Here is a 25,136-nt window from a genome sequence, read left to right as displayed (position 1 = left end):
AGCAGCATCAGGCGGAGTCAAGTAATGAAGCAGTTAACGAGCTCACCAGAACACCTGAGGGAGGAAGCCCAGAAGCCGCAGTACCACCCGTGACCACAGGAGTGAATTCAGCCACAGAACTCACAACAGTACCCCCCCCTTGAGGAGGGGTCACCGAACCCTCACCAGAGCCCCCAGGCCGACCAGGATGAGCCGCATGAAAGGCACGAACAAGATCGGAAGCATGAACATCAGAGGCAAAAACCCAGGAATTATCTTCCTGAGCATAACCCTTCCATTTAACCAGATACTGGAGTTTCCGTCTAGAAACACGAGAATCCAAAATCTTCTCCACAATATACTCCAATTCCCCCTCCACCAAAACCGGGGCAGGAGGCTCAACAGATGGAACCATAGGTGCCACGTATCTCCGCAACAACGACCTATGGAATACATTATGTATGGAAATGGAGTCTGGGAGGGTCAAACGAAAAGACACAGGATTGAGAACCTCAGAAATCCTATATGGACCAATAAAACGAGGTTTAAATTTAGGAGAGGAAACCTTCATTGGAATATGACGAGAAGATAACCAAACCAGATCCCCAACACGAAGTCGGGGACCCACACGGCGTCTGCGATTAGCGAAAAGTTGAGCTTTCTCCTGGGACAAGATCAAATTGTCCACTACCTGAGTCCAGATCTGCTGCAACCTATCCACCACAGAATCCACACCAGGACAGTCCGAAGACTCAACCTGTCCTGAAGAGAAACGAGGATGGAACCCAGAATTGCAAAAAAATGGAGAAACCAAGGTAGCCGAGCTGGCCCGATTATTAAGGGCGAACTCAGCCAACGGCAAAAAGGACACCCAATCATCCTGGTCTGCAGAAACAAAACATCTCAGATATGTTTCCAAGGTCTGATTGGTTCGTTCGGTCTGGCCATTAGTCTGAGGATGGAAAGCCGAGGAAAAGGATAGGTCAATGCCCATCCTACCACAAAAGGCTCGCCAAAACCTTGAAACAAACTGGGAACCTCTGTCAGAAACAATATTCTCAGGAATGCCATGCAACCGAACCACATGCTGAAAGAACAAAGGTACCAAATCAGAGGAGGAAGGCAATTTAGCCAAGGGCACCAGATGGACCATTTTAGAAAAGCGATCACAGACCACCCAAATGACTGACATCTTTTGAGAAACGGGAAGGTCAGAGATGAAATCCATCGAAATATGTGTCCAAGGCCTCTTTGGGACCGGCAAGGGCAAAAGCAACCCACTGGCACGAGAACAGCAGGGCTTAGCCCTAGCACAAATCCCACAGGACTGCACAAAAGTACGTACATCCCGTGACAGAGATGGCCACCAGAAGGATCTAGCCACTAACTCTCTGGTACCAAAGATTCCAGGATGACCAGCCAACACCGAACAATGAAGTTCAGAGATAAGTTTATTAGTCCACCTATCAGGGACGAACAGTTTCTCTGCTGGACAACGATCAGGTTTATTCGCCTGAAATTTTTGCAGCACCCGCCGCAAATCAGGGGAGATGGCAGACACAATGACTCCTTCCTTGAGGATACCCGCTGGCTCAGATAAACCCGGAGAGTCGGGCACAAAACTCCTAGACAGAGCATCCGCCTTCACATTTTTAGAGCCCGGAAGGTACGAAATCACAAAGTCGAAGCGGGCAAAAAATAACGACCAATGGGCCTGTCTAGGATTCAAGCGCTTGGCAGACTCGAGATAAGTCAAGTTCTTATGATCAGTCAATACCACCACGCGATGCTTAGCTCCTTCAAGCCAATGACGCCACTCCTCGAATGCCCACTTCATGGCCAGCAACTCTCGATTGCCCACATCATAATTACGCTCAGTGGGCGAAAACTTCCTGGAAAAGAAGGCGCATGGTTTCATCACCGAGCAATCAGAACCTCTCTGTGACAAAACCGCCCCTGCTCCAATCTCAGAAGCATCAACCTCGACCTGGAACGGATGAGAAACATCTGGCTGACACAACACAGGGGCAGAACAAAAACGACGCTTCAACTCCTGAAAAGCTTCCACAGCAGCAGAAGACCAATTAACCAAATCAGCACCCTTCTTGGTCAAATCGGTCAATGGTTTGGCAATGCTAGAAAAATTACAGATGAAGCGACGATAAAAATTAGCAAAGCCCAGGAACTTTTGCAGACTTTTCAGAGATGTCGGCTGAATCCAATCCTGGATGGCTTGGACCTTAACTGGATCCATCTCGATAGTAGAAGGGGTAAAGATGAACCCCAAAAATGAAACTTTCTGCACACCGAAGAGACACTTTGATCCCTTCACAAACAAAGAGTTAGCACGCAGGACCTGAAAAACCATTCTGACCTGCTTCACATGAGACTCCCAATCATCTGAGAAGATCAAAATGTCATCCAAGTAAACAATCAGGAATTTATCCAGATACTCACGGAAGATGTCATGCATAAAAGACTGAAACACAGATGGAGCATTGGCAAGTCCGAACGGCATCACTAGATACTCAAAATGACCCTCGGGCGTATTGAATGCAGTTTTCCATTCATCTCCTTGCCTGATTCTCACCAGATTATACGCACCACGAAGATCTATCTTAGTGAACCAACTAGCCCCCTTAATCCGAGCAAACAAGTCAGATAACAATGGCAAGGGATACTGAAATTTAACAGTGATCTTATTAAGAAGGCGGTAATCAATACACGGTCTCAGCGAACCATCCTTCTTGGCTACAAAGAAGAACCCTGCTCCCAGTGGTGATGACGATGGGCGAATATGTCCCTTCTCCAGGGATTCCTTCACATAACTGCGCATAGCGGCGTGTTCGGGCACGGATAAATTAAATAATCGACCTTTAGGGAATTTACTACCAGGAATCAAATTGATAGCACAATCACAATCCCTATGCGGAGGTAGAGCATCGGACTTGGGCTCTTCAAATACATCCTGATAATCAGACAAGAACTCTGGGACCTCAGAAGGGGTGGATGACGAAATCGACAAAAATGGAACATCACCATGTACCCCCTGACAACCCCAGCTGGATACCGACATGGAATTCCAATCCAATACTGGATTATGGGTTTGTAGCCATGGCAACCCCAACACGACCACATCATGCAGATTATGCAACACCAGAAAGCGAATAACTTCCTGATGTGCAGGAGCCATGCACATGGTCAGCTGGGCCCAGTATTGAGGTTTATTCTTGGCCAAAGGTGTAGCATCAATTCCTCTCAATGGAATAGGACACCGCAAAGGCTCCAAGAAAAACCCACAACGTTTAGCATAATCCAAATCTATCAGATTCAGGGCAGCGCCCGAATCCACAAACGCCATGACAGAAAACGACGACAAAGAGCATATCAAGGTAATGGACAGAAGGAATTTGGACTGTACAGTACCAATGACGGCAGACCTAGCGGACCGCTTAGTGCGCTTAGGACAATCAGAAATAGCATGAGTGGAATCACCACAGTAGAAACACAGACCATTCAGACGTCTGTATTCCTGCCGTTCAACTCTAGTCATAGTCCTATCGCACTGCATAGGCTCAGGTTTAACCTCAGGCAGTACCGCCAAATGGTGCACAGATTTACGCTCGCGCAAGCGTCGACCGATCTGAATGGCCAAAGACAAAGACTGATTCAAACCAGCAGGCATAGGAAATCCCACCATGACATCCTTAAGAGCCTCAGAGAGACCCTTTCTGAACAAAGCTGCCAGCGCAGATTCATTCCACTGAGTGAGTACTGACCATTTCCTAAATTTCTGACAATATACTTCTATATCATCCTGACCCTGGCACAAAGCCAGCAAATTTTTCTCAGCCTGATCCACTGAATTAGGCTCATCGTACAGCAATCCGAGCGCCAGGAAAAACGCATCGACACTACTCAATGCAGGGTCTCCTGGCGCAAGAGAAAATGCCCAGTCTTGAGGGTCGCCGCGCAAAAAAGAAATAATAATCAAAACCTGTTGAATAGGATTACCAGAAGAATGAGGTTTCAAGGCCAGAAATAGCTTACAATTATTTTTGAAACTTAGAAACTTAGTTCTATCTCCAAACAACAAATCAGGAATAGGAATTCTTGGTTCTAACATAGATTTCTGATCAATAGTATCTTGAATTTTTTGTACATTTATAACGAGATTATCCATTGAAGAGCACAGACCCTGAATATCCATGTCCACACCTGTGTCCAGAATCACCCAAATGTCTAGGGGAAAAAAAAAAAGTGAACACAGAGCAGGAAAAAAAAAAAAAAAAAAATGATGTCAGAACTTTTTCTTTCCCTCTATTGAGAATCATTAGTCAGGCTCCTTGTACTGTTATGTTTGCTAATGACAGGTGTTATGAAGGCAATCCAGAAACACAGTGTGCTTAGCGATCAGAGCGCACACAGTGATCTGACAAATACCCAAAAATACAAGAACGAGCTCTGAGACGTGGAAACTCTGTAGACTGCACACCTGATCCTATCCTAAACACAACTAAAAGCGGCTGTGGATTGCGCCTAACAACTACCTAGGCAACTCGGCACAGCCTAAGAAACTAGCTAGCCTGAAGATAGAAAAATAGGCCTGAATTGCCCCAGAGAAATTCCCCAAAGGAAAAGGCAGCCCCCCACATATAATGACTGTGAGTAAGATGAAAAGACAAAATGTAGGGATGAAATAGATTCAGCAAAGTGGGGCCCGATATTCTAGGACAGAGCGAGGACAGTAAAGCGAACTTTGCAGTCTACAAAAAACCCTAAAGCAAAACCACGCAAAGGGGGCAAAAAAAAACCACCGTGCCGAACTAACGGCACGGCGGTACACCCTTTGCGTCTCAGAGCTTCCAGCAAAACAAAAGACAAGCTGGACAGAAAAAAAGCAACAAAAAAGCAAAAAGCACCTAGCTATACAGAGCAGCAGGTCACAGGAACAATCAGGAGAAGCTCAGATCCAACACTGAAACACTGACAAGGAGCAAGGATAGCAGCATCAGGCGGAGTCAAGTAATGAAGCAGTTAACGAGCTCACCAGAACACCTGAGGGAGGAAGCCCAGAAGCCGCAGTACCACCCGTGACCACAGGAGTGAATTCAGCCACAGAACTCACAACAGACAGGGGTCAGTATTGGGCCCTCTTCTTTTTAACATATTTATTAATGACCTTGTAGGGGGCATTCAGAGTAGAATTTCAATATTTGCAGATGACACTAAACTCTGCAGGGTAATCAATACAGAGGAGGACAATTTTATATTACAGGATGATTTATGTAAACTAGAAGCTTGGGCTGATAAATGGCAAATGAGCTTTAATGGGGATAAATGTAAGGTCATGCACTTGGGTAGAAGTAATAAGATGTATAATTATGTGCTTAATTCTAAAACTCTGGGCAAAACCATCAATGAAAAAGACCTGGGTGGATGACAAACTCATATTCAGTGGCCAGTGTAAGGCAGCTGCTACAAAGGCAAATAAAAAAATGGTATGCATTAAAAGAGGCATAGATGCTCATGAGGAGAACATAATTTTACCTCTATACAAGTCACTAGTTCGACCACACTTAGAATAATGTGCACAGTTCTGGTCTCCGGTGTATAAGAAAGACATAGCTGAACTAGAGCGGGTGCAGAGAAGAGCGACCAAGGTTATTAGAGGACTGGGGGGTCTGCAATACCAAGATAGGTTATTACACTTGGGGCTATTTAGTTTGGAAAAACGAAGACTAAGGGGTGATCTTATTTTAATGTATAAATATATGAGGGGACAGTACAATGACCTTTCTGATGATCTTTTTAATCATAGACCTGAAACAGGGACAAGGGGGCATCCTCTGCGTTTGGAGGAAAAAAGGTTTAAACATAATAACAGATGCGGATTCTTTACTGTAAGAGCAGTGAGACTATGGAACTCTCTGCCGTATGATGTTGCAATGAATGATTCATTACTTAAATTTAAGAGGGGATTGGATACCTTTCTGGAAAAGTATAGTGTTACAGGGTATATACACTAGATTCTTTGATAGGGCGTTGATCCAGGGAACTAGTCTGATTGCCGTATGTGGAGTCGGGAAGGAATTTTTTTCCCCAATGTGGAGCTTACTCTTTGCCACATGGGTTTTTTTGCCTTCCTCTGGATCAACATGTTAGGGCATGTTAGGTTAGGCTATGGGTTGACGGACTTATAGTCTTCCTTCAACCTTATTGACTATGTAACTATGTAAAAAAGGGAGGGAACACCGTTTGACTTTTTGAACTGAAAATTGTCTGGAATCAACGTTGGCGCCATGTCACGTTTGGAGACCTGATGTACTTAACCCTGCTGTTCTGTTCGGTCTGGGGAGACCTATTTTGAACTTTGGTATTTTTTGGGGTGTTCAAGATGCGGTTCTGAAACTTGTGGTTGATTGACTTAAATGAGGATGGGTCGGTCGGCCACGGGTTTCAGAGCCGCATCTTGAATATTTTAAAGAATATTGAAGTTCCAAGTCGGTCATTTTTGACCAACAGAACAGCAGGGTTAAATAGTGGAAAATCCCCAAATTCTAACTCCAACCCTAACCCCAACACACCCCTAACCCTAATCCCAACCCTAACCACAAACCTAACCCCAAGACACCTCCAACCCTAATCCCAACCCTAACCATAACCACAAACCTAACCCCAACACTCCCCTAACCCTAATCCCAGCCCTAACCATAACCCTAAACACCTACCTAACCCTAACACAACCCTAACCCTAATCCCAACCCTAACCGTAATTCCAACCATAACCACAACCCTAACTCTAACCATAACCCTATCCACAACCCTAACCATAAACCTAACCCCAACACTCCCCTAACCCTAATCCCAACCCTAACCATAACCCTAAACACCTACCTAACCCTAACACAACCCTAACCCTAATCCCAACCATAATCCCAACCATAAGCACAACCCTAACTCTAACCATAACCCTAACCACAAACCTAACCCCAACACACCCCTAACCCTAATCCCAATCCTAACCATAACCCTAACCACAAACCTAACCTCAACACACCCCTAACTCTAATCCCAACCATAACCCTAACCACAAACCTAACACATAATCTCGCCCCTCTTTGTTGGTGTTCCTCAAGGCTCTGTCCTAGGACTCCTTCTCTTCTCAATCTATACCCTTGGCCTGGGACAACTCATAAAGTCCTATGGCTTCCAGTAGCATCTATATGCTGATGGCATTCAGATCTTCAACTCTGGCCCAAATGTCACCTTCCTGCTCTCCAGAATCCAAGAGAGTCTATCAGCCATATCCTCCTACTTCTCCTCTCGCTTCCTAAAGCTCAATGTGAGCAAATCTGAACTAATCAGCTTTCCTCAATCTCGCATACCCTCCCTACCTGATCTGTCAAAATAAATGAATTCACACTTTCCCATGTCCCGGAAATCCACTGCCTTGGAGTAACCCTCGACTCTGCCCTGTCCATCAAACCGCACATCCAAGCTCTCGCCACCTCCTGTCACCTCCAGCTCCAAAACATTTCCAGAATCCATCCTTTCCTCCACCCTCACTCTACCAAAATGCTTGTGCATGCCCTAATCATCTCCCGCCTTGACTACTGCAACATCCTCCTCTGTGGCCTACCTTCTAACACTGTCGCACCTCTCCAGTCTGTCCATAACTCTGCTGCTCGACTAATTAATCTCTCTCCTCGCTACACTCCTGCTTATCCTCTTTGCAAATCCCTTCACTGGCTCCCAATTTCCCAGCGTTTCCAGTTTCAACTACTAACACTGGCCTTCAAAGCCATCCATAACCTTTCTCGTCCGTATATTTCCAAACTAATTTCTCAATATCTTCCCTCACATAATCTCTGATCCTCCCAAGACCTCCTTCTCTCCTTCACGCTTATTCGCTACTCACCCAATCGCCTCCAAGATTTCTCTTGAATATCCCCCATCCTCTAGAATTCTCTGCCTCATCACGTCCGGTTATCCACCACATTTGGAACCTGAAAACTCACCTCTTCAAAAGAGCTTACAACCTGTATTGACCAGATGACCACTTCAACACCATCGGAGCTACTGCAACCCCCGACCTACTGTCTCCTTCCCCAGAATCCTGTAGAATGTAAGCCCGCAAGTGCAGGGTCCTCTGCCCTCTGTACCAGTCTGTCATTGTTAGTTTTGTTTACTGTAAGTGATATTTGTATTTTGATATAACCCTGTCTCATGTACAGCACCATGGAATTAATGGTGCTATATAAATAATAATAATAACACACCCCTAACCCTAATCCCAACCCTATTCATAATCCCAGCCATAACCACAACCCTAACCCCAACCCTAACCCTAGAACAAACCCTAGCCCTAACCCTAACTTTAGCCCAACTCACTTTAGCCCAACCCTAACACTAACTTTAGCCCAACTCACTTTAGACCAACCCTATCCTTAACTTTAGCCCAACTCACTTTAGCCCAACCCTAACCCTAATTTTAGCTCAACTCACTTTATCTCAATCCTAACCCTAACTTTTCCCCCACTCACCATAGCCCAACTCACTTTAGCCCAACTCTAACCCTAATGGAAAAATGGAAATGCATATATTTTTAAATTTCATTATTTCTACCTAACTAAGGGGGTGATAAAAGGGGGTTTTATTTATTTTTTTTTATTTTGATCACTCTGCTAGGATCTATTACAGTGATCAAAATTAACCATTATGAAAAATGTCCTATTGTTACCAGGAAAAACCGACCCAAATCATCTTCTCTGGGATCTCAGCAACCCCCTTTAGCCAAGACCCCAGAGAAATTCTGACTCTGGGGGCGCTATACACTTAGGCTGTATGCACATGATGCGGAATTTGTGCGGATCCACAGCGGATTTTTCCATGCAGAAACACTGCAGTTCCACACAGTGATTTAAAGTACAATGTAAATCAATAGGGAAAAAAAAAAGCTGTGCTAATGGTGCGGAAAAATCCACACTGAATCCGCTGCAGATTGAAAAAAAGTGCATGTCACTTCTTTTGTCCGAACTGCAGCGTTTCTGCACCCTTCCATTATAGAAATCCGCAGTGGTAAAAACCGCAGAAAATCCACATTAATTCTGCATCAAAACCGCACAAAATTCGCACTTGTGGTTTCTGCCAGGACATGCGGATTTTGTGTGGAAAATTCTGCAACCTAATCCGCAAAGTGTGCACATAGCCTTAAACCTCAGCAGCGTTAAAAAGCGGCGCTGTGGTTTAAGTACCCTTAACTGCCGCCGTTAAAAGGCGTATCGGCGGTCCTTAAGGGGTTTATGCTGTGCAGATGATAACAAAAATGTTTATTTAATTTTCTCAGTATAATATGAAAAAAAACTAATCACCAAAAAAAGAAACATGTTTGTTATTGTTGCATGTTCAATGCGATCTATACTATAAAACTATATAGTATTTTTCATTTTATAAGATGCACCTGATTATAAGACACACCAAGATTTTAGAGAAGAAAAATAAGAAAAAAAATGTTTGAGCCTAATAGTGTGCTAAGACATTTAATAAAATACTGTATACATGAGTGTATGCTTAAGGATGACAGGGGTAATAGTCACATTTTGACTACCACCCTCTTCATCCTTAGGAATACACCCATGTACTCTATACATGAGTGTATTCTGAAAGATGAGGAAGGTGGTATTCACATTTACAATGAACACTTTGCCTACTTACATTTTCAGCCCCTCCCTGGATACTAAATATGACAACAATCCCCATCATCCTTCAGAAAACACCCATTGTTACTGTATATTCTGAAGGCTTAGTAGTTATATTGCACCTCTTAGGTCGGCCATTAAGCTCCCCTTCAGAGTCTTTACTCACCTAATTTACTGAGTAGATCTTTATTAAGGCCCACACTATCCTTCGTAAGAAAGACACAATCATTGACTGGTGGAGGCAGCTGAGCAGCAGTTCAATCCACCAATCAGTATCCAGCCATGCAGGGTTGGCTGACTCTGCCCCTTGTTTCCTGTGTTTGCCAATCTCACGATTCACAGTCTGCCACCCGTTGCCCACTTAACATGGCTATTGTGCTGCACGCTTAACATGACCACCCGTAGTCCGCTTCACATGGCTGGCTTGCCTCATGCCTGACATGACCACCCACCGCACCTTTCTACTGTCTGCCCTCCGCAAGGCCTTCCCTCCACATGACCTGCACTCTGCAAGCTTCTACTGGGCCGCAGTGAGTGATAATGCAATTTGCGCTTTCATGTACATGTGAGTTGTAATGCAGAATATGGCCATGTTTGCTTTGGTGCACTGAGTTATTCCCCTCACATTGGAAGGAAAAAAGTACATCTTATGAACCAAAAAATTACGGTATATTATTTATCCTGCAAGTTGAAACAACAATAGCAGTGGAAAAACAATAACAGATTTGCTTTTGTCATTTATTTCGCCTCACAAATAATCATGGACCCAATAAAACCCAAAATTTTCTCTAATCGTGATTTTCTAGTACAAAAGTAGCAAAACATAAAAAAAAACAACAATATAAATTGAGTGTTGCAGTAAACAAATTTATCTATAATATATTATTAAAGTGTGTCATTATCCTGTATGATTAATGAAATTTTAAAATGTATGATTAATGAAATTTTAAAATTTCATAAATTAATTACAGTTTGCTCTACTTTCTTACAAAAAATGGAATATAAAGTGATCAAAAAATCATATAGACCAAAAATACACCAGTGAAAATAATGCTGTGCAAAAAACCCTTGTACATATATGTGTATTTAAAAATAAAAAACATGTTGTGAGTCTCATATGACAAAAAAAATATTGAATGGTGAATAGTCTTTATAAAAATACAAAATAACTTTGTTTTTGCCATTCAGTTTCACAAAAAGTGAAATAAAAAGTAATGTCATATGCCCCACAAATTATACCCATGAAAATGACAAATTATGATGCAAAAACAGCCCTAAAAAAGCATGGTTAATGGAAAAATATAAAACTTATAGCCCCAAGAAAATGGCAACAATAAAACAAATAAAAAAAAATTAGTAATAGAACATGAAAAAATATTCAAATTTGGTGTCTCCAAAACTGTAGTAATGCAGAAAATTAAGTTAACACTTTATCTGTGCAGCACTAAGGCTGCCGTCACACTAGCAGTATTTGGTCAGTATTTTACATCAGTATTTGTAAGCCAAAACCAGGAGTGGAACAATTAAAGGAAATGTATAATAGAAACATATGCACCACTTCTGGATTTATCACCCACTCCTGGTTTTGGCTTACAGATACTGATGTAAAATACTGACCAAATACTGCTAGTGTGACGGCAGCCTAAAAGTGAGAAATTTTGTCAAACAATATCAGAATGGCAGTTTTTTCTATCTTTCCTCATACTGAGTTAATGTAAGTTAGGTAATAAGTTATTTACATACCGCAAAAATTGTGCTAATAAAAAAATGATCCAGCTAAAAAGAGGTCCTCATACAGCTACGTTAATGAGAAAAATTTGATTACTCTGCAATGTAAATTGTACATTCAATTTGCCCTGAAAATACATGTACAACTCCCTGAGGACTGTTAGGCGGGTATTGAACCAATTTTGAGCTCTGCAATGCAAAAACAGCCTTATTGATATCCAAATGACCTCACCCTATATGGCTACATGTAAATGGTTCGGAAGCAGTGGTAAACAGAAGCCTATTTAACAATACATTGCAGCTTCATATTTTTTAAGCAACTTAAACTGTATAAACGGTCTAAAAATTAGCCCTTTTTATGGTTTATATTACCCCTTATCAGGTCAGGTGCCAGTTAATTGGTGTAAGCAGCCGCAGTCCCACGCCACGTCAACATCCTGTTTCTGGAGCTCATCTCTAGCTCACTTTAGGAGCAAGTGCCCTCATGATGTCAGTGATGCACACTAGCGATATTGTGACCTTCACAAGTGCAGTTTGATGTTGGGGCTATTGTACATAATGATAATAAAATAAATAATAATAGTATATAGGGAATATACTGATACAAAAATTAGATCTCAGAATAATTCAGTAACCATTATTTCATCTATAGCACAGCAGCCTTGCAGCGCTGGAGTCCTGGGTTTAAGCCCCACTAAGGACAACATCTGCAAAGAGTTTGTATGTTCTCTCCGTGTTTGCGTGTGTTTCCTCCGGGTTCTCCGGTCTCCTCCCACATTCCAAAGACATACTGATAGGGAATTTAGATTGTGAGCCCCAACGGGGACAGCAACGATAATGTGTGCAAAATGTAAAGCGCTGCGAAATATGTTAGCGCTATATAAAAATAAAGATTATTATTATTATTATTATCTATATACTGTACCTGTCATGACTTGGGAATCATACAGAATCACTCAGTATTTTATTGTTATTATCATCGTGCCATGTTTGGTTGCTGTACAGTGATGTTTCCCCCTTTGTCTGTCCTTCCAACAAACGTCTGCTAACAGCAAATAAGAATCATCTTTGTGTGTGTATGTAAAGCTAACAGGACTGGCTTCTCCCTAGCCTTCACCCTGCTACAATCCAGCAGCTCACATCACGATACACGTATGATGCTGTGTGGATTTTAGCATACAGCTTAAGCCTTGTCCACTTCCCTAGTAAACAGACTGTATGGATTCTTAAGTCTATATTTATTGAGGTGATGATGTGAACTTGATAATGGGAAAAACTACAAAGAATAAACAGTATATCAGTACTGGCATGTCACAGAACAACAGAATGATACAGGGTGCATAATACCAAAATGCAAAATACAGGAATATTACTAGCACTGTCCTACTCCATACAGAAATGCACCTATCTATATGCAGAGCAAAGAGCATTATCACTACACTGGAGGATACAGAGCACAAAATGCCTCACTTCACAATATGCTATACAGAGACTGCATAAGGCTCACATATACAGATTCTAACACACACATGACTGCATTATTACTCTCACCGGGATCCGCTGGACAGGAGGAGTGATAGTAGGGAGTGAGAGCCAGGAACACTTGTGTATCACTAAGAAAGCCCAGGGAAAATGTCTGCATATCTCCTTCTCCTTGGGGAGCCAAGGGGGCGGTTCTAACCAGAACACACTACTACTACTACTCATGTATACAGAAACAGGATAATTGGGTAACGAATGACCTCTAAGGGTTGTAACTGGTACTACGCTATAAATATTTATCTTTGTTGCTCATAAATGGGCAGAACACTCTCCGCTTGGCATCAATGGATGCCGCTATTTGGTTCTTTTTGGGAAAACAACAACACAAGCTCAGTAACTGGCATGAAGAACAGTTTGTTCTCCCCAAACTTGCACACTCTGACCTCTACTTTGTGCACTTTCCCATCCTTGCTCAGAAAGGGCTTGGTGACTAGGCCGAGTGGCCACTCATTTCAATGCAACTGACTGTCTTTCACGAGTACAACATCGCCAGATTGGATGTTTGGGTGGTTGTTCTGCCATTTTGTCCTGATTTGCAGAGTGGAGAGATGCTGCTTCTTCCATTTCTCCCAAAAAACATTGGACATGCTTTATACTTGCCTCCTTTGTCATCTATAGAGATCTTTGTTGTTGAATTCTCTGAGTGGAGCACTCGGGACACAGGTTTTCTGCGTGAGCAACATTGCAGAAGTAAGAATTGTTGGGTCTCCAGAATCCCTGGAAAGTGCTGTCAGTGGCCTGGCTTCCATGATAGCTGAGACCTTGGCCAAGAACGTAGTTAAACTCTCATGTGTAAGTCTGTTGTTCACTTGCAAGAAGATAGAGTCTAGTATTTTGCGTGCTATCCCTATCAATCTTTCCCAGGCACCTCCCATGTGCGAAGAGTGTTGTAGATTTAAAGTCCAGGTGCATCTTTGCTTACCTAGGTACTTTTCAACATTAGTGATGTCTAGATTGGAAGGGATTTGGAGTTCTCTTGCTGCTCCAACGAAGTTTGTACCTCTGTCAGAACGAATATTCTTCACAGGGCCTCTGATTCTGATGAATCATTGAAGTGCATTTATAAAGCTTGAAGTGTCCATAGATTCAATTACTTTGATATTAAAAGCTCTAATGGACAAACAGGTGAATAGAACTGCCCAACACTTGGCTTCAGTATGGCTCTTCCTAGTGCATCGTGTAGCCACAGACCAACGACCAAATACGTCTAATCCAACATTGGTGTAGGGGGTTCAGTACTAAGTCTGCTGGGTGGAAGATTGGCCATCTTCAGATTTTGGAACATGCCATGGAGTTTGTGACATGTAACACAGTTGAAGATGAGTTTGCTCACGCTTCCCTTTGCCCCGACTATCCATAATGCAGCCGCTCGTAGATTCTCTTCAGTAAACAAACAGCCTTGGTGTCTCACTAAGTCATGATGATGCAGAATGAGCAGGGTTGTGACGTGATGACATCCAGGAATTATTACCGGATGTTTCTTTGAAACTTCTACTTCAGCTTCTTGAAGACGGCCACCTACTCTCAGTAACCCATCTTGGTCAACAATCGGATCAAGCTTCTTCAGCACGCTGTATGTAGGAACAGGTTGTCCCTTGTTGAGGTTGTCTGTTTCTCTTGGTGTCTTTCCCTGTTAGGAGCGATAAACGCATGCTTGCAATGATGCCAACCTTTACAAGGTCTTTAGCTTGCATGTAGTGCTGACTTGTAGGACTGGGCTACATGAAGTAGACAAACGAACAAGTGACTTCCAGGTTGAGAACCTGCTGAACTGATTAGATTCGCGGGAACGACTTGAAGTCACTAAATGTAGAGCAGACACTTGAGGATGCAGCTCTTTGTTGGTATCTGGATCCACTAGTTCAAATGTATCAGGACTGCTGATGTGGGGCATCGAACGGTACAAAGAGGCAGGGTCTGTGAACCATGTTATGACCTTAAGATGACCTGGTACAACAGATGTAGTCACATGGTCTGCAGGATTGTAATGAGTATGTACGCAGTGCCACTGATTAGGGCAGGTGGATCTTCTTATCCTCAGTACCTAGTTGCGGACTTAGACATAGAAGCATCGCGTTTCGTTGCAGATGTATCTCAGTACCACCTTGCTATCAGTGTAAAATTTGGCATCTTTGGTCTCCAGATTCATCGCATCTGAGATAAGCTCGACCAACTCCACTGCGAGGACAGCAGCACAGAGTTCCAATCTGGGTATCGTGTGTTCGCGGAGTGGCGCCAGTTTAGTCCGGCTCATCACGAACCTGATGTGGCTCTGTTTGTTTGCTTCTATGGTTTTGAGGTACGCTACTGCTGTGATCACTTTGACTGACATGTCGCAGAAGATACAAAGTCTTTGCGTTTTGACTTCTGTGGATGGCATAGGAGCATAAGGTCGTTTCACGCAAAGGTCAGTCAAGGCTTCGAGAGACTTCCTCCACTCTGCCCACAGGTATGCCTTTTCTGCCGGAAGTGGATTGCCCCAATCAGATGTGTCTTGGGTGAAGTCTCTCAGCACCATTTTGCATTGGATACTTACTGGAGCTACGAACCCCAGGGGGTCGTATAGACTATTCATGAAAGAAAAATCTCATCTGAAGGGTTTCTTGTCTTTGCTAACCTGAAAGGTGAAGGCATCAGTCTTCAGATCTCAAAGCAATCCAAGGCTCTGCTGCATGGGAAGGGGGTCAATGCTTAGGTCTAAGTCCTTTAGATCACTGGAAAAGTCTTGAGAGGAAAAGGCTTCCATCAACTCTCGGCTGTTGCAGGAAATCTTCAAACAGTTGTGTACACACAATTCCTTTTCTACTAAGGATCTGACCCGTACTTTTCTTCACCCTTTTTGGCGGAATTTCGGAGGCCATAGATAGCGACTGCCGGGGAAAGGCAGTACCCGAAGATGTTTACCCTCATCCGGTACTCTGCGATGTCTTTGTCCGGTTCGTTGTCAAGGTACCAGAAGAATCTCAAGTAGTTTCTGTGTTCCTGTTTGATGAGAAAACAGTGGAAGATCTGTTGTATGTCAGCCATAGATGCCACCGTATCTTTGCGGAAACAGAGTAGTACTTCTAGAAGTCTGTTGTTGAGGTCTGTGCAATAGGACATCATTCAATGAGAAATCTTCACATTTTGCACTTGAGTCGAATACCACTCTTATCTGAGCGGGCTTCTCAGGATGATACACTCTGAAGATGGGCGAGTACCAACACTCCTCTGAGTGTCAAAGTGCAGGTGCATTCTCTGCACGGTTGTTCTGGAATATCTTCCCCAGGAAGGTAAAGAAATGTTCCTTCATCTCAGGTAACTTCTGAAGCTTGTGTCTGAGAGAGACTAATCAGTTGTAGACCAGTTCTGTTGTTGGGTTGGCTTCTTAACTGAGGTCAAAATAATAAAGGTGTGACCCAACTGTTTGACTTGTTCTTGACTATTTGTCTATCAATGATGTCCAAGAACATCCTGTCTTCTATAAACATTGCTGCCTTGTTGTCTTCCTTTGTCCTGTGGAAGATTGTACATCCTATGTGGTCTTGTTCACCTTCCCAGGCATGGTCTCCATTGGTATGAACTGAGAAAGGGCAAGGTAGGGGGGTACTGCTCGGTAATTCCTTTTCCAGCAGACTATTGTGACATGGCAGGAAGAGAGACGAACGTCCATTTTCTAGCATGCTGGTAAGCATACTTTTGACTGAGGCTGGCTTGCGTGGTCCTCCTAGACAGAAGTCTCCTATAATGAGCCATCCAAGGTGGAGCCTCTGTGCGTATGGAGCATGCTGGAAGCCGTTGATATTATCTCTAGTATTGTGGACTCATACTATATTTCTTCAAAGAAGTAAAGCTATTGGGGCTTCTGGATTCAACTCAGGTATTAGGTGGGCTATAGGTTTAAGATGGGGGTGATGTGTTGCCACCTCCGCGCTTAGTAACCCGATGTTTACCCTGGTTACCATCGTTAAAGTAAAAAAAACAACCACTACATACTTACCTACCGCTGTCTGTCCCCGGCGCTGTGCTTCTCTGCTCTGGCTGTCAGCGCCGGGCAGCTGGAAAGCAGAGCGGTGACGTCACCGCTCTGCTTTCCGGCCGCTGTGCTCACAGCCAGAGCAGAGAAGCACAGCGCCGGGGACAGACAGTGGTAGGTAAGTATGTAGTGGTTGTTTTTTTTACTTTAACGATGGTAACCAGGGTAAACATCGGGTTACTAAGCGCGGCCCTGCGCTTAGTAACCCGATGTTTACCCTGGTTACCAGCGAAGACATCGCTGAATCGGCGTCACACACGCCGATTCAGCGATGTCAGCGGGAGATCCAGCGACGAAACAAAGTTCTGGACTTTCTTCCCCGACCAGCGATATCACAGCAGGGGCCTGATCGCTGCTGCCTGTCACACTGGACGATATCGCTAGCCAGGACGCTGCAACGTCACGGATCGCTAGCGATATCATCTAGTGTGACGGGGCCTTTAGGGGGATGAGTGGGAGAAAGCTTGTATGCGATTGTTTGAAGAGAAGATAAGATTGGATTAGAAAAGGAGATTTTGTGAGGATCGGAGGTAGCGTGCAGGTTAGTACTGGGAGACAAGGTCACAGATATATGGAGGAGACAAGTTGTGGATAGCTTTGTATGCCATGGTTAGGGTTTTGACCTGGCATCTCTGAGTAACAGGAAGCCAGTGAAGGCATTGACAGAGAGGGGAGGCTGGAGAATAGCAGGGGACAGGTAGATTAGTTTGGCAGCAGAGATTAGGATAGAGTGGAGAGGCGCGAGAGTGTTAAGGGGAGGCCACAAAGTTGGAGCACTTGCTGATTACTGTGAATTTTTTGCAACGGAGTGTTTTTGGTTTTACTATGCTCTTTTGTGTCTTCAAGTCTCTTGGCGTGTGAACATGGTCCTACAGACTTGTTCACTGTGCAAGTAGCCCATGTGTTTCTGTTTCCATAATTGTTCTCTTGTGTCTACAAGATTAGGGAGTTATCCACCATTCCTTGTGGGCTATCTGCACAAAAGCTGTTCCATTCAGCGTTTCCACATGGACATTTCCTCTCTGAACCCTGCTCATACAGGTAATATACAGATGATCAGGTTTTTAAATATATCAGATGGGTATTGCATACATCAGTTAGGACTGCTCTATATGGGTAAACTTTGACGTTTGGTGGAGCAGTATAGTATACATTTTTTGCAAAAAAACATATCAATCAAATACCCTGTTTTTTACATCTTTTTATTAGCACTTGCTGATTACTGTAATTTTTTTGCAACAAAGTCTTTTTGGTTTTACTGTGCTCTTTTGTGTCTTCAAGTCCCTTGGTGGTGTGTGAACATATTCCTACAGACTTGTTCACTGTGCAAGTAGCCCATGGGTTTCTGTTTCCAAAGTAGGAGGTTGCAGTAGTCAAGGTGGGAGATGATGAGGGCATGCACTCGAGTTTTTGCAAATTCTAAGTTGAGGAATGTACAGATCAGGAAAATATTTTTGAGTTAAAGTCGGTGGGAAGTGGAAAGGACTTGAATATGTGGTTTGAAGGAGAGATCAGAGTCAAGGATTACCCTGAAGCAGCGAGCTTGTGGGACTGGGGAGAGTGAGCAGCCATTTACATTAATGGATAGGTCTGTGAGGGGAGTCGAGTGAGCTGGGGGAAAGATGATGAATTTTGTTTTGTCCATGTTAAGTTTTTGAAATCTAGCGGAGAAGAATTATGAAATAACGAACAGACATTGTGGGATTTTGGTTAGTAGGGAGGTGATATCTGGTCCAGAGAGGTAGATCTGTGTGTCATCAGCATAGAGGTGATACTGCAAGCTGTGATATTCTATGAGCTGTCCCAGGCCGAAGTTGTAAATGGAGAAGAGCAGGGGTCCTAGGACTGAACCTTGCGGGACAATGCATAATAAACCCGTTATTGGAATAAATGCCTATGCTGCACCATACATCCTTGTATGTCTGTCAATACGCTGTCTGCCAAATGAATAGCACTACTCAGACCGCAATTATCTTTCCAAAATCAGAGAAAAATGACATGTTTGACTTTGCAAGTTACTTGGTTCACCGTGAACCAGACTCGGACTGGCCCACCGGAGAATCGGATAGGGATAGGAAAATGGAAATAAATACATTTTTTACATTTTATCATTTTTCCCTAACTAAGGGGGTGATGAAGGGGGGTTTGATCTACTTTTATAGCGTTTTTTGGCGGATTTTTAGGGTTGGCAGCTGTCACACACTAAAAGACGCTTTTTATTGCAAAAAATAGTTTTTGCATCACCACATTTTGAGAGCTATAATTTATCCATATTTTGGCCTACAGAGTCATGTGAGATCTTGTTTTTTGCGGGACGAGTTGACATTTTTATTGGTACCATTTTCGGGCAGATATCATTTTTTGATCGCTTTTTATTCCGATTGTTGGGAGGCGGAATTAACAAAAACCAGCAATTCCTGAAATTCTTTTATGGGGGGCGTTTATACCGTTCCACGTGTGGTAAAATTGATAAAGCAGCTTTATTCTTCAGGTCAGTACAATTACAGCAATACCTAATTTATGTAATTTTTTATGTTTTGGCGCTTTTACACAATAAAAACTATTTTATTCTAAAAAAATAATTGTTTTTGCATCGCTTTATTCTGAGAGCTATAACTTTTATATTTTTCTGCTGATGATGCTGTATGGCAGCTTTTTTTGCAGGACAAGATGACGTTTTCAGCGGTACCATGGTTATTTATATCCGTCATTTTGATCGCGTGTTATTCCACTTTTTGTTCGCCTGTATGATAATAAAGCAATGTTTTTTGCCTTGTTTTTTATTATTTTTTTTTTGCAGTGTTCACTGAAGGGGTTAACTAGTGGGATTGTTTTATAGAGCGGGTCGTTACGGACGCGACAATACCAAATATGTGTACTTTTATTGTTTTTTTATTTACATAAATGAATGGATTTACTGGGAAAGGTTTTTTTTTTTCTTTATTTAGGGATTTTTAAAAAAAAATTTATACATTCTTTTTTTTTTTTTTACTTTCTACCATTGTCCCAGGGTGGGACATCACTGTATTAGATTAGATCGTTGATCTGACAGTGTGCGTAGCACACTGTCAGATCAACGATCTGACAGGTAAGTTTAGGTTGCTTTCCAGCGCCTGCTCTCAGCAACTCTCAGCAGGCGCCGGCTAGCCAGGTCATTTCATGACCAGGAAGGAGTCCCGTGGCCATCTTGGATCCGCAGACTCCTTCCGGATCACCGGAGCAACGCGATCTCATCGCGTTGCTCCCGTGGGAGAGCGCAGGGAGCCCCCGTCTACTACTGACAGCGGCATCAGAGGGGTTAAATGCCCGCAATCGGCGCTAGTGCCGATCGTGGGCATTGCTGCGGGGTCTCAGCGCGAGACCGCGGTGATCGGTGCGCCGTACTAGTACTGCTGCTGGCACAAATGCAGTGCCGGCAGCGCAGTACTAGTACGGCGCATGTCGCGAAGGGGTTAAAATTAGAAAAGTATTTGCTTTGATCAAATTGAGGCATGATTTACATGTACAGCATGGATAGAAGTCAGTAGTAGTATTGTCAGAGTTGCTGTTGGACCTGGAAGATGTATGACTCGGTCTGTTTTCTCGTTCTGTGCTTTGCCTAGTGACTAATTGTCTGTTTCTGGCTCTGAGCTTGGTACTCTAATTTCCCTCCTGTCTACCCCGTTTGTACTGCACCACTATCTTCGGCTCCCCGACCTTTTGCTAAGTTCCAACCACGCTTACGTCCCCCCCTTTTGACACTTCATTGATCTCCTGGCTTGACTTCGGCACGTTCAGACTACTCTCTGGCTCCTTAGGTCACCATCACCACTTGGCGTTCGGCTCCGCCTTCGACTACTCCCCCGGAGGTCATGTGTTTCAGGTCCTGCGCTCCAGGTAAGCTCACCACAGCGCTCCTTACTCTCACTCTGTCGTTCTGTAACACGTGCACAGTCTCCTGATGTAGGTCTACAGCAGGGCTCTTGATAGGGGCACCTCAGGCCGTTTTTTATTGTTTATTTAAGTAATTAAAAGTACAGCATGGGGACCCCTCTATTCTTGATAACCAGCCTTGCTGAAGCTGGCAGCCGAGGGTTGCAGCCCCAAGCTGTGAGTTTTGCCTGGCTGGTTATCAAAAATACAGGGGAAGCCATGCCTTTTTTTTTCTTATTCATTTACATTGCAAGAACTGGATAAGGAATACACCCATCAGCCACTGCTGCTCTTGCTGGTATTAGCGGCAGCAGGCATCGGATTATTGGAGCTGTAGTCCCATCAGCTGGCACCAGTGACCGGAGGTAAATTTTATACCTCCGATCACAGTTGAGTGCTCATGCTGTCTTTTGACAGCGTGGCAACTGCGGCTCTCTGATCGTCGGGGATAATTTCACCACCGATCAGAAGCAGTGTTTGCACATGATAGTGTGGCAAATAGTGGATGTTCGGGCCCCTCATTCAAGTGGATGGGGTTCGAGAACGGGTTTGAGTCACCCACCAGGGCAGGGTACTCGGTACCAGGTTTGGTTGGCTACTAAAGGGCATGTCACGGTGGCTGCGACCCGGTCCGTGGCCCTGGGACTCACTGTAAAAAGTAACAGTCTTTAAAGGGGAATTGTGTGAAGCGGGGTCCCCAGGGGTCCTAGAGTGTATGGTGATAATGGTGTTTGCTGGTCAATGAGTAAAGGACACAAGTTGTAAAATCTTTACCTGGTTTACAGAAGATGTAACAGGCCTCAGTCCAGGGTACCTGCAACAGGTACATTAGGGGTCCAGGCAGCCCGGAAACAAGTGAAATCCCTTTGGCTAGTCAGGTTTGGAGCCTTTCACTTTGCACTTGCTATAGTTCCTTTCTGTCTGTAATGTCCTAACAAGGTCCTGGTTCTTTCCCCTGTCCTTGGACAGGTACCTGTATGATAGGCAGCTTGAGCCGTTCCTTCTGGGGTCTCTGCACAGTGACTCCAGGGGGCTGCTGTACCACAGGCTTAATTTGGCCAGTATACGTGTAGTTCTGTGCCCTCCGGTTCTGCTAGGTGTCCTACAGTTCCACTCTAGCCTCGAGCTCCCATTACCCGGTTTCTGCACTTTGGCTCCTCGGAGGCCCACTTGCAGCTTCCTTGAGCCCTGAAATCTCTCATCTGCTCCTTTCCTGTCTGCTCTCTCTCCAGACTGAACTGCACTCACTGGTCTCTCTGGACCAACGGTCAGACTCCTCCTCCAAACCAGGATCTTTATTCAGGGAAGCTGCCCCAAAACAGAGTTTTTAGCTCCCCCTCCTAGCCTGGATTCAGAAGGTGTTGTGTGTGTGATTTACCTGCCAAAGATATCTCTCTTGTTTCCAGGCATAACACTACCCTCCCCGAGAGGAAGGCAGCACTACTGTGAAACCCGAACTCCTGGGGTGCCACAGGTACTGTTCTGGTACCCGAACTTTTTGTATCTGTTTGGCCAAACCCATGCCCGAACCTCCAGGTGTCCAACCATCTCTAGTAGCAGTTCAAATTTGCATATACACTTAGGCTTTTTAGCATTGTTGAGTATCTGTTTACATTCCTTATATGCACATTCTATTCTTTATATGCACATGAATGTATTTTTATAGCATGAATACACTCTAATATAGCATATTTTCTCTTGGAATACTTGCATTGATGGTTTAATAATGGTTATTTAAGTTTGTGAATAGATCAACATAAACTTTATTAAAGGGCCACACAGCTTTAAGTAAAAATTATTTAACCTTATAAGGGCGGTCGGTTGTTGTGCCTTAGTCTGACATGAGGCATCTTTTTAACTATTTGTTTTTTTATTGATGTTTTTTTTATTGATGTTTAATAATACAAATTTGTTGTATATAATCCCTGTTCCCTTGCTTTCTTCCGGTTGTGGTTATAGCAGTCCAGTGTGAGTGCAAAAGACTGATGTTCTTCCCCCACATTCATCAGCACCAGACAAGAGCAAAATAGATAAAAAGATTGAAAACACTAAATCAACAATGTTTCATTCATAAGAAGCCACATTGACTAAGGAAGTGCATCAGCTACATCACTACAGGTACATAAGAAATTTAGAAGCTTGGGGTATGTTATAGATGTTGTGCTTCTACTGAACACTTTGCTAAAGACTATAAAGTTGCTATTAAGTGTGTGGAGTATGACGATGAGGCCTATGTACAAGCATTCCATCCATCTGAAGCTAACTCTCCATAGATTACACCTCCCTTAACCAGAACAAATCATGAAAAGGTAAATGCAGATCATGCAATGAGTCATACCACTGGTTCTTCTTCATGCACAGACATCTGTGGAGAATGCCTTTGGGGCATGTCATGTGAAAAGGTATGCCTGGTTAACATATATCCACAGAGTCAACCAGAGAAAACCGCAAAGGTGCTTGCCATGCTGGACGATCAGAGCAACCAAACATTTGCAAAATCAGAACTCATCAGTTCTTCAGATCTGTTCAGCTTAAAGGGAAATGCTTAGGCTACGTTCACATTTGCGCCTTTGGGCGCAGCTTCGTCGACGCAACGCATGACGCATTGAAAACGCACCCAAAACGCTGCGTCTTTTTCAATTTGACTTGCGTTTTTGTAAGAAACCGCTGCGTTTAATGACGCATGCGTCGTCATACAATGGTGTCACAATTGCAGGAAAATTAGTGTCTGAACACTAGATAAGTGTCTAGACACTAGGTAAAGACCACCAATGGATAGAAGAGGGTGGGTGTAATGGAATTAGTGTATATATACCCCATGTGATGTAGCGATGTCCTTGCTGTGCAGTGAATAGGCAGTGACCCATATAAAGTTCAAACAAAGTCTTGTTTATTTTACAGCATACTCACAAACCGGAAAAAGAAAGCAAACAAGTCCTTCGGTATGCAGCCGGGAAAAATAACAACAGTCCACAGTCCGCTGCCGTATTACACCCCCATGTACGCTGGGGTGTCTGGCTTTTCAGGCTCTGCCTGGCCCGTGTTTCTCCACACGGAAGGAGCTCTGCACAAGCCTCCTGCTCGGTCTGAATCCCAGACCAGACTGACACACCCAAACTTTCTTGCTGGGGTTTTTTTTTCTATCCTCCAGATTCTATGGCCATGGGCCACTATAAGATCTGGGCTGGAGGAAACGGACCGGCCCCACTACCATCCTGCAGTCCGTTTCAAAATAAAAGCCCATACCCGGTTTTCCTGAATAAATTCTGGGACAAATAACTTGACCCAGTTCACACTTACTTTTATTCTTCCCTGCGTCTCACAGGCAACCTGCTGTGAGCACAGGGTACTCCAGTAGATCTAATATGCTTCTAAGCACATCCTGGGGGACACATAGCGTCCCTCGCATATGACACCGGTCACTGCCTCACATACCCCCCCCTCTGTTCAGACTTGTGGGGTTGAACATTTGTCAGCATACATGGTGCCCGTGACAGGGCATCTGCATTTCCCTGTGATTTCCCAGCCCGATGTTCCACAGAGAAGCTGAAATTTTGTAGGGACAAGAACCATCTGGTGACTCGGGCATTCCTTTCCTTTGCATTTCTCATCCAAACAAGGGGTGAATGGTCTGTTACCAACCGAAATTGATGCCCGAGCAAATAGTAGCGTAGGGACTCCAAGGCCCATTTGATCGCCAAGCACTCCTTCTCCACTACGCTATAATTTTTCTCTGCCGGGGTCAGTTTCCTGCTTAAATAGGTGACTGGATGCTCATCCCCATTCACCTCTTGCAACAGCACCGCTCCTAAGCCTACCTCTGAGGCATCGGTTTGCACAATAAAGGTTTTCTTGAAGTCGGGGCTGATGAGGACCGGCTGTCCACACAACGCCGACTTCAGAGACTGGAACGCTTCCTCTGCTTGAGGATTCCACTTGACCATCACCGTTTTCTTCCCTTTTAACAGGTCCGTTAGGGAAGCCGATTTACCAGCAAAATTGGGTATAAACCGACGGTAAGGAATGCCCTCACTTGTTTGGAACTTAAGGGCTTGGGCCAGTTTTCAATGGCCTCAATTTTGTTCACTTGAGGTTTGATAACCCCCCGACCAATCACGTATCCCAAGTACCGGGCTTCCGTGAGACCTATCGCACATTTCTTTGGGTTTGCTGTTAACCCTGCGGCTCTAAGAGACTCTAGCACTGCTTGTACCTGGGACAGATGGGTATCCCAGTCGGTACTAAAGATGACTATGTCA

The sequence above is a fragment of the Ranitomeya imitator genome, chromosome 4 (genome assembly GCF_032444005.1).
Source record: "Ranitomeya imitator isolate aRanImi1 chromosome 4, aRanImi1.pri, whole genome shotgun sequence".
NCBI classification, from domain to species: Eukaryota; Metazoa; Chordata; class Amphibia; order Anura; family Dendrobatidae; genus Ranitomeya; species Ranitomeya imitator.
The sequence above is the reverse complement of the archived record's forward strand: the minus strand, read 5'-3'. Positions refer to the sequence as shown.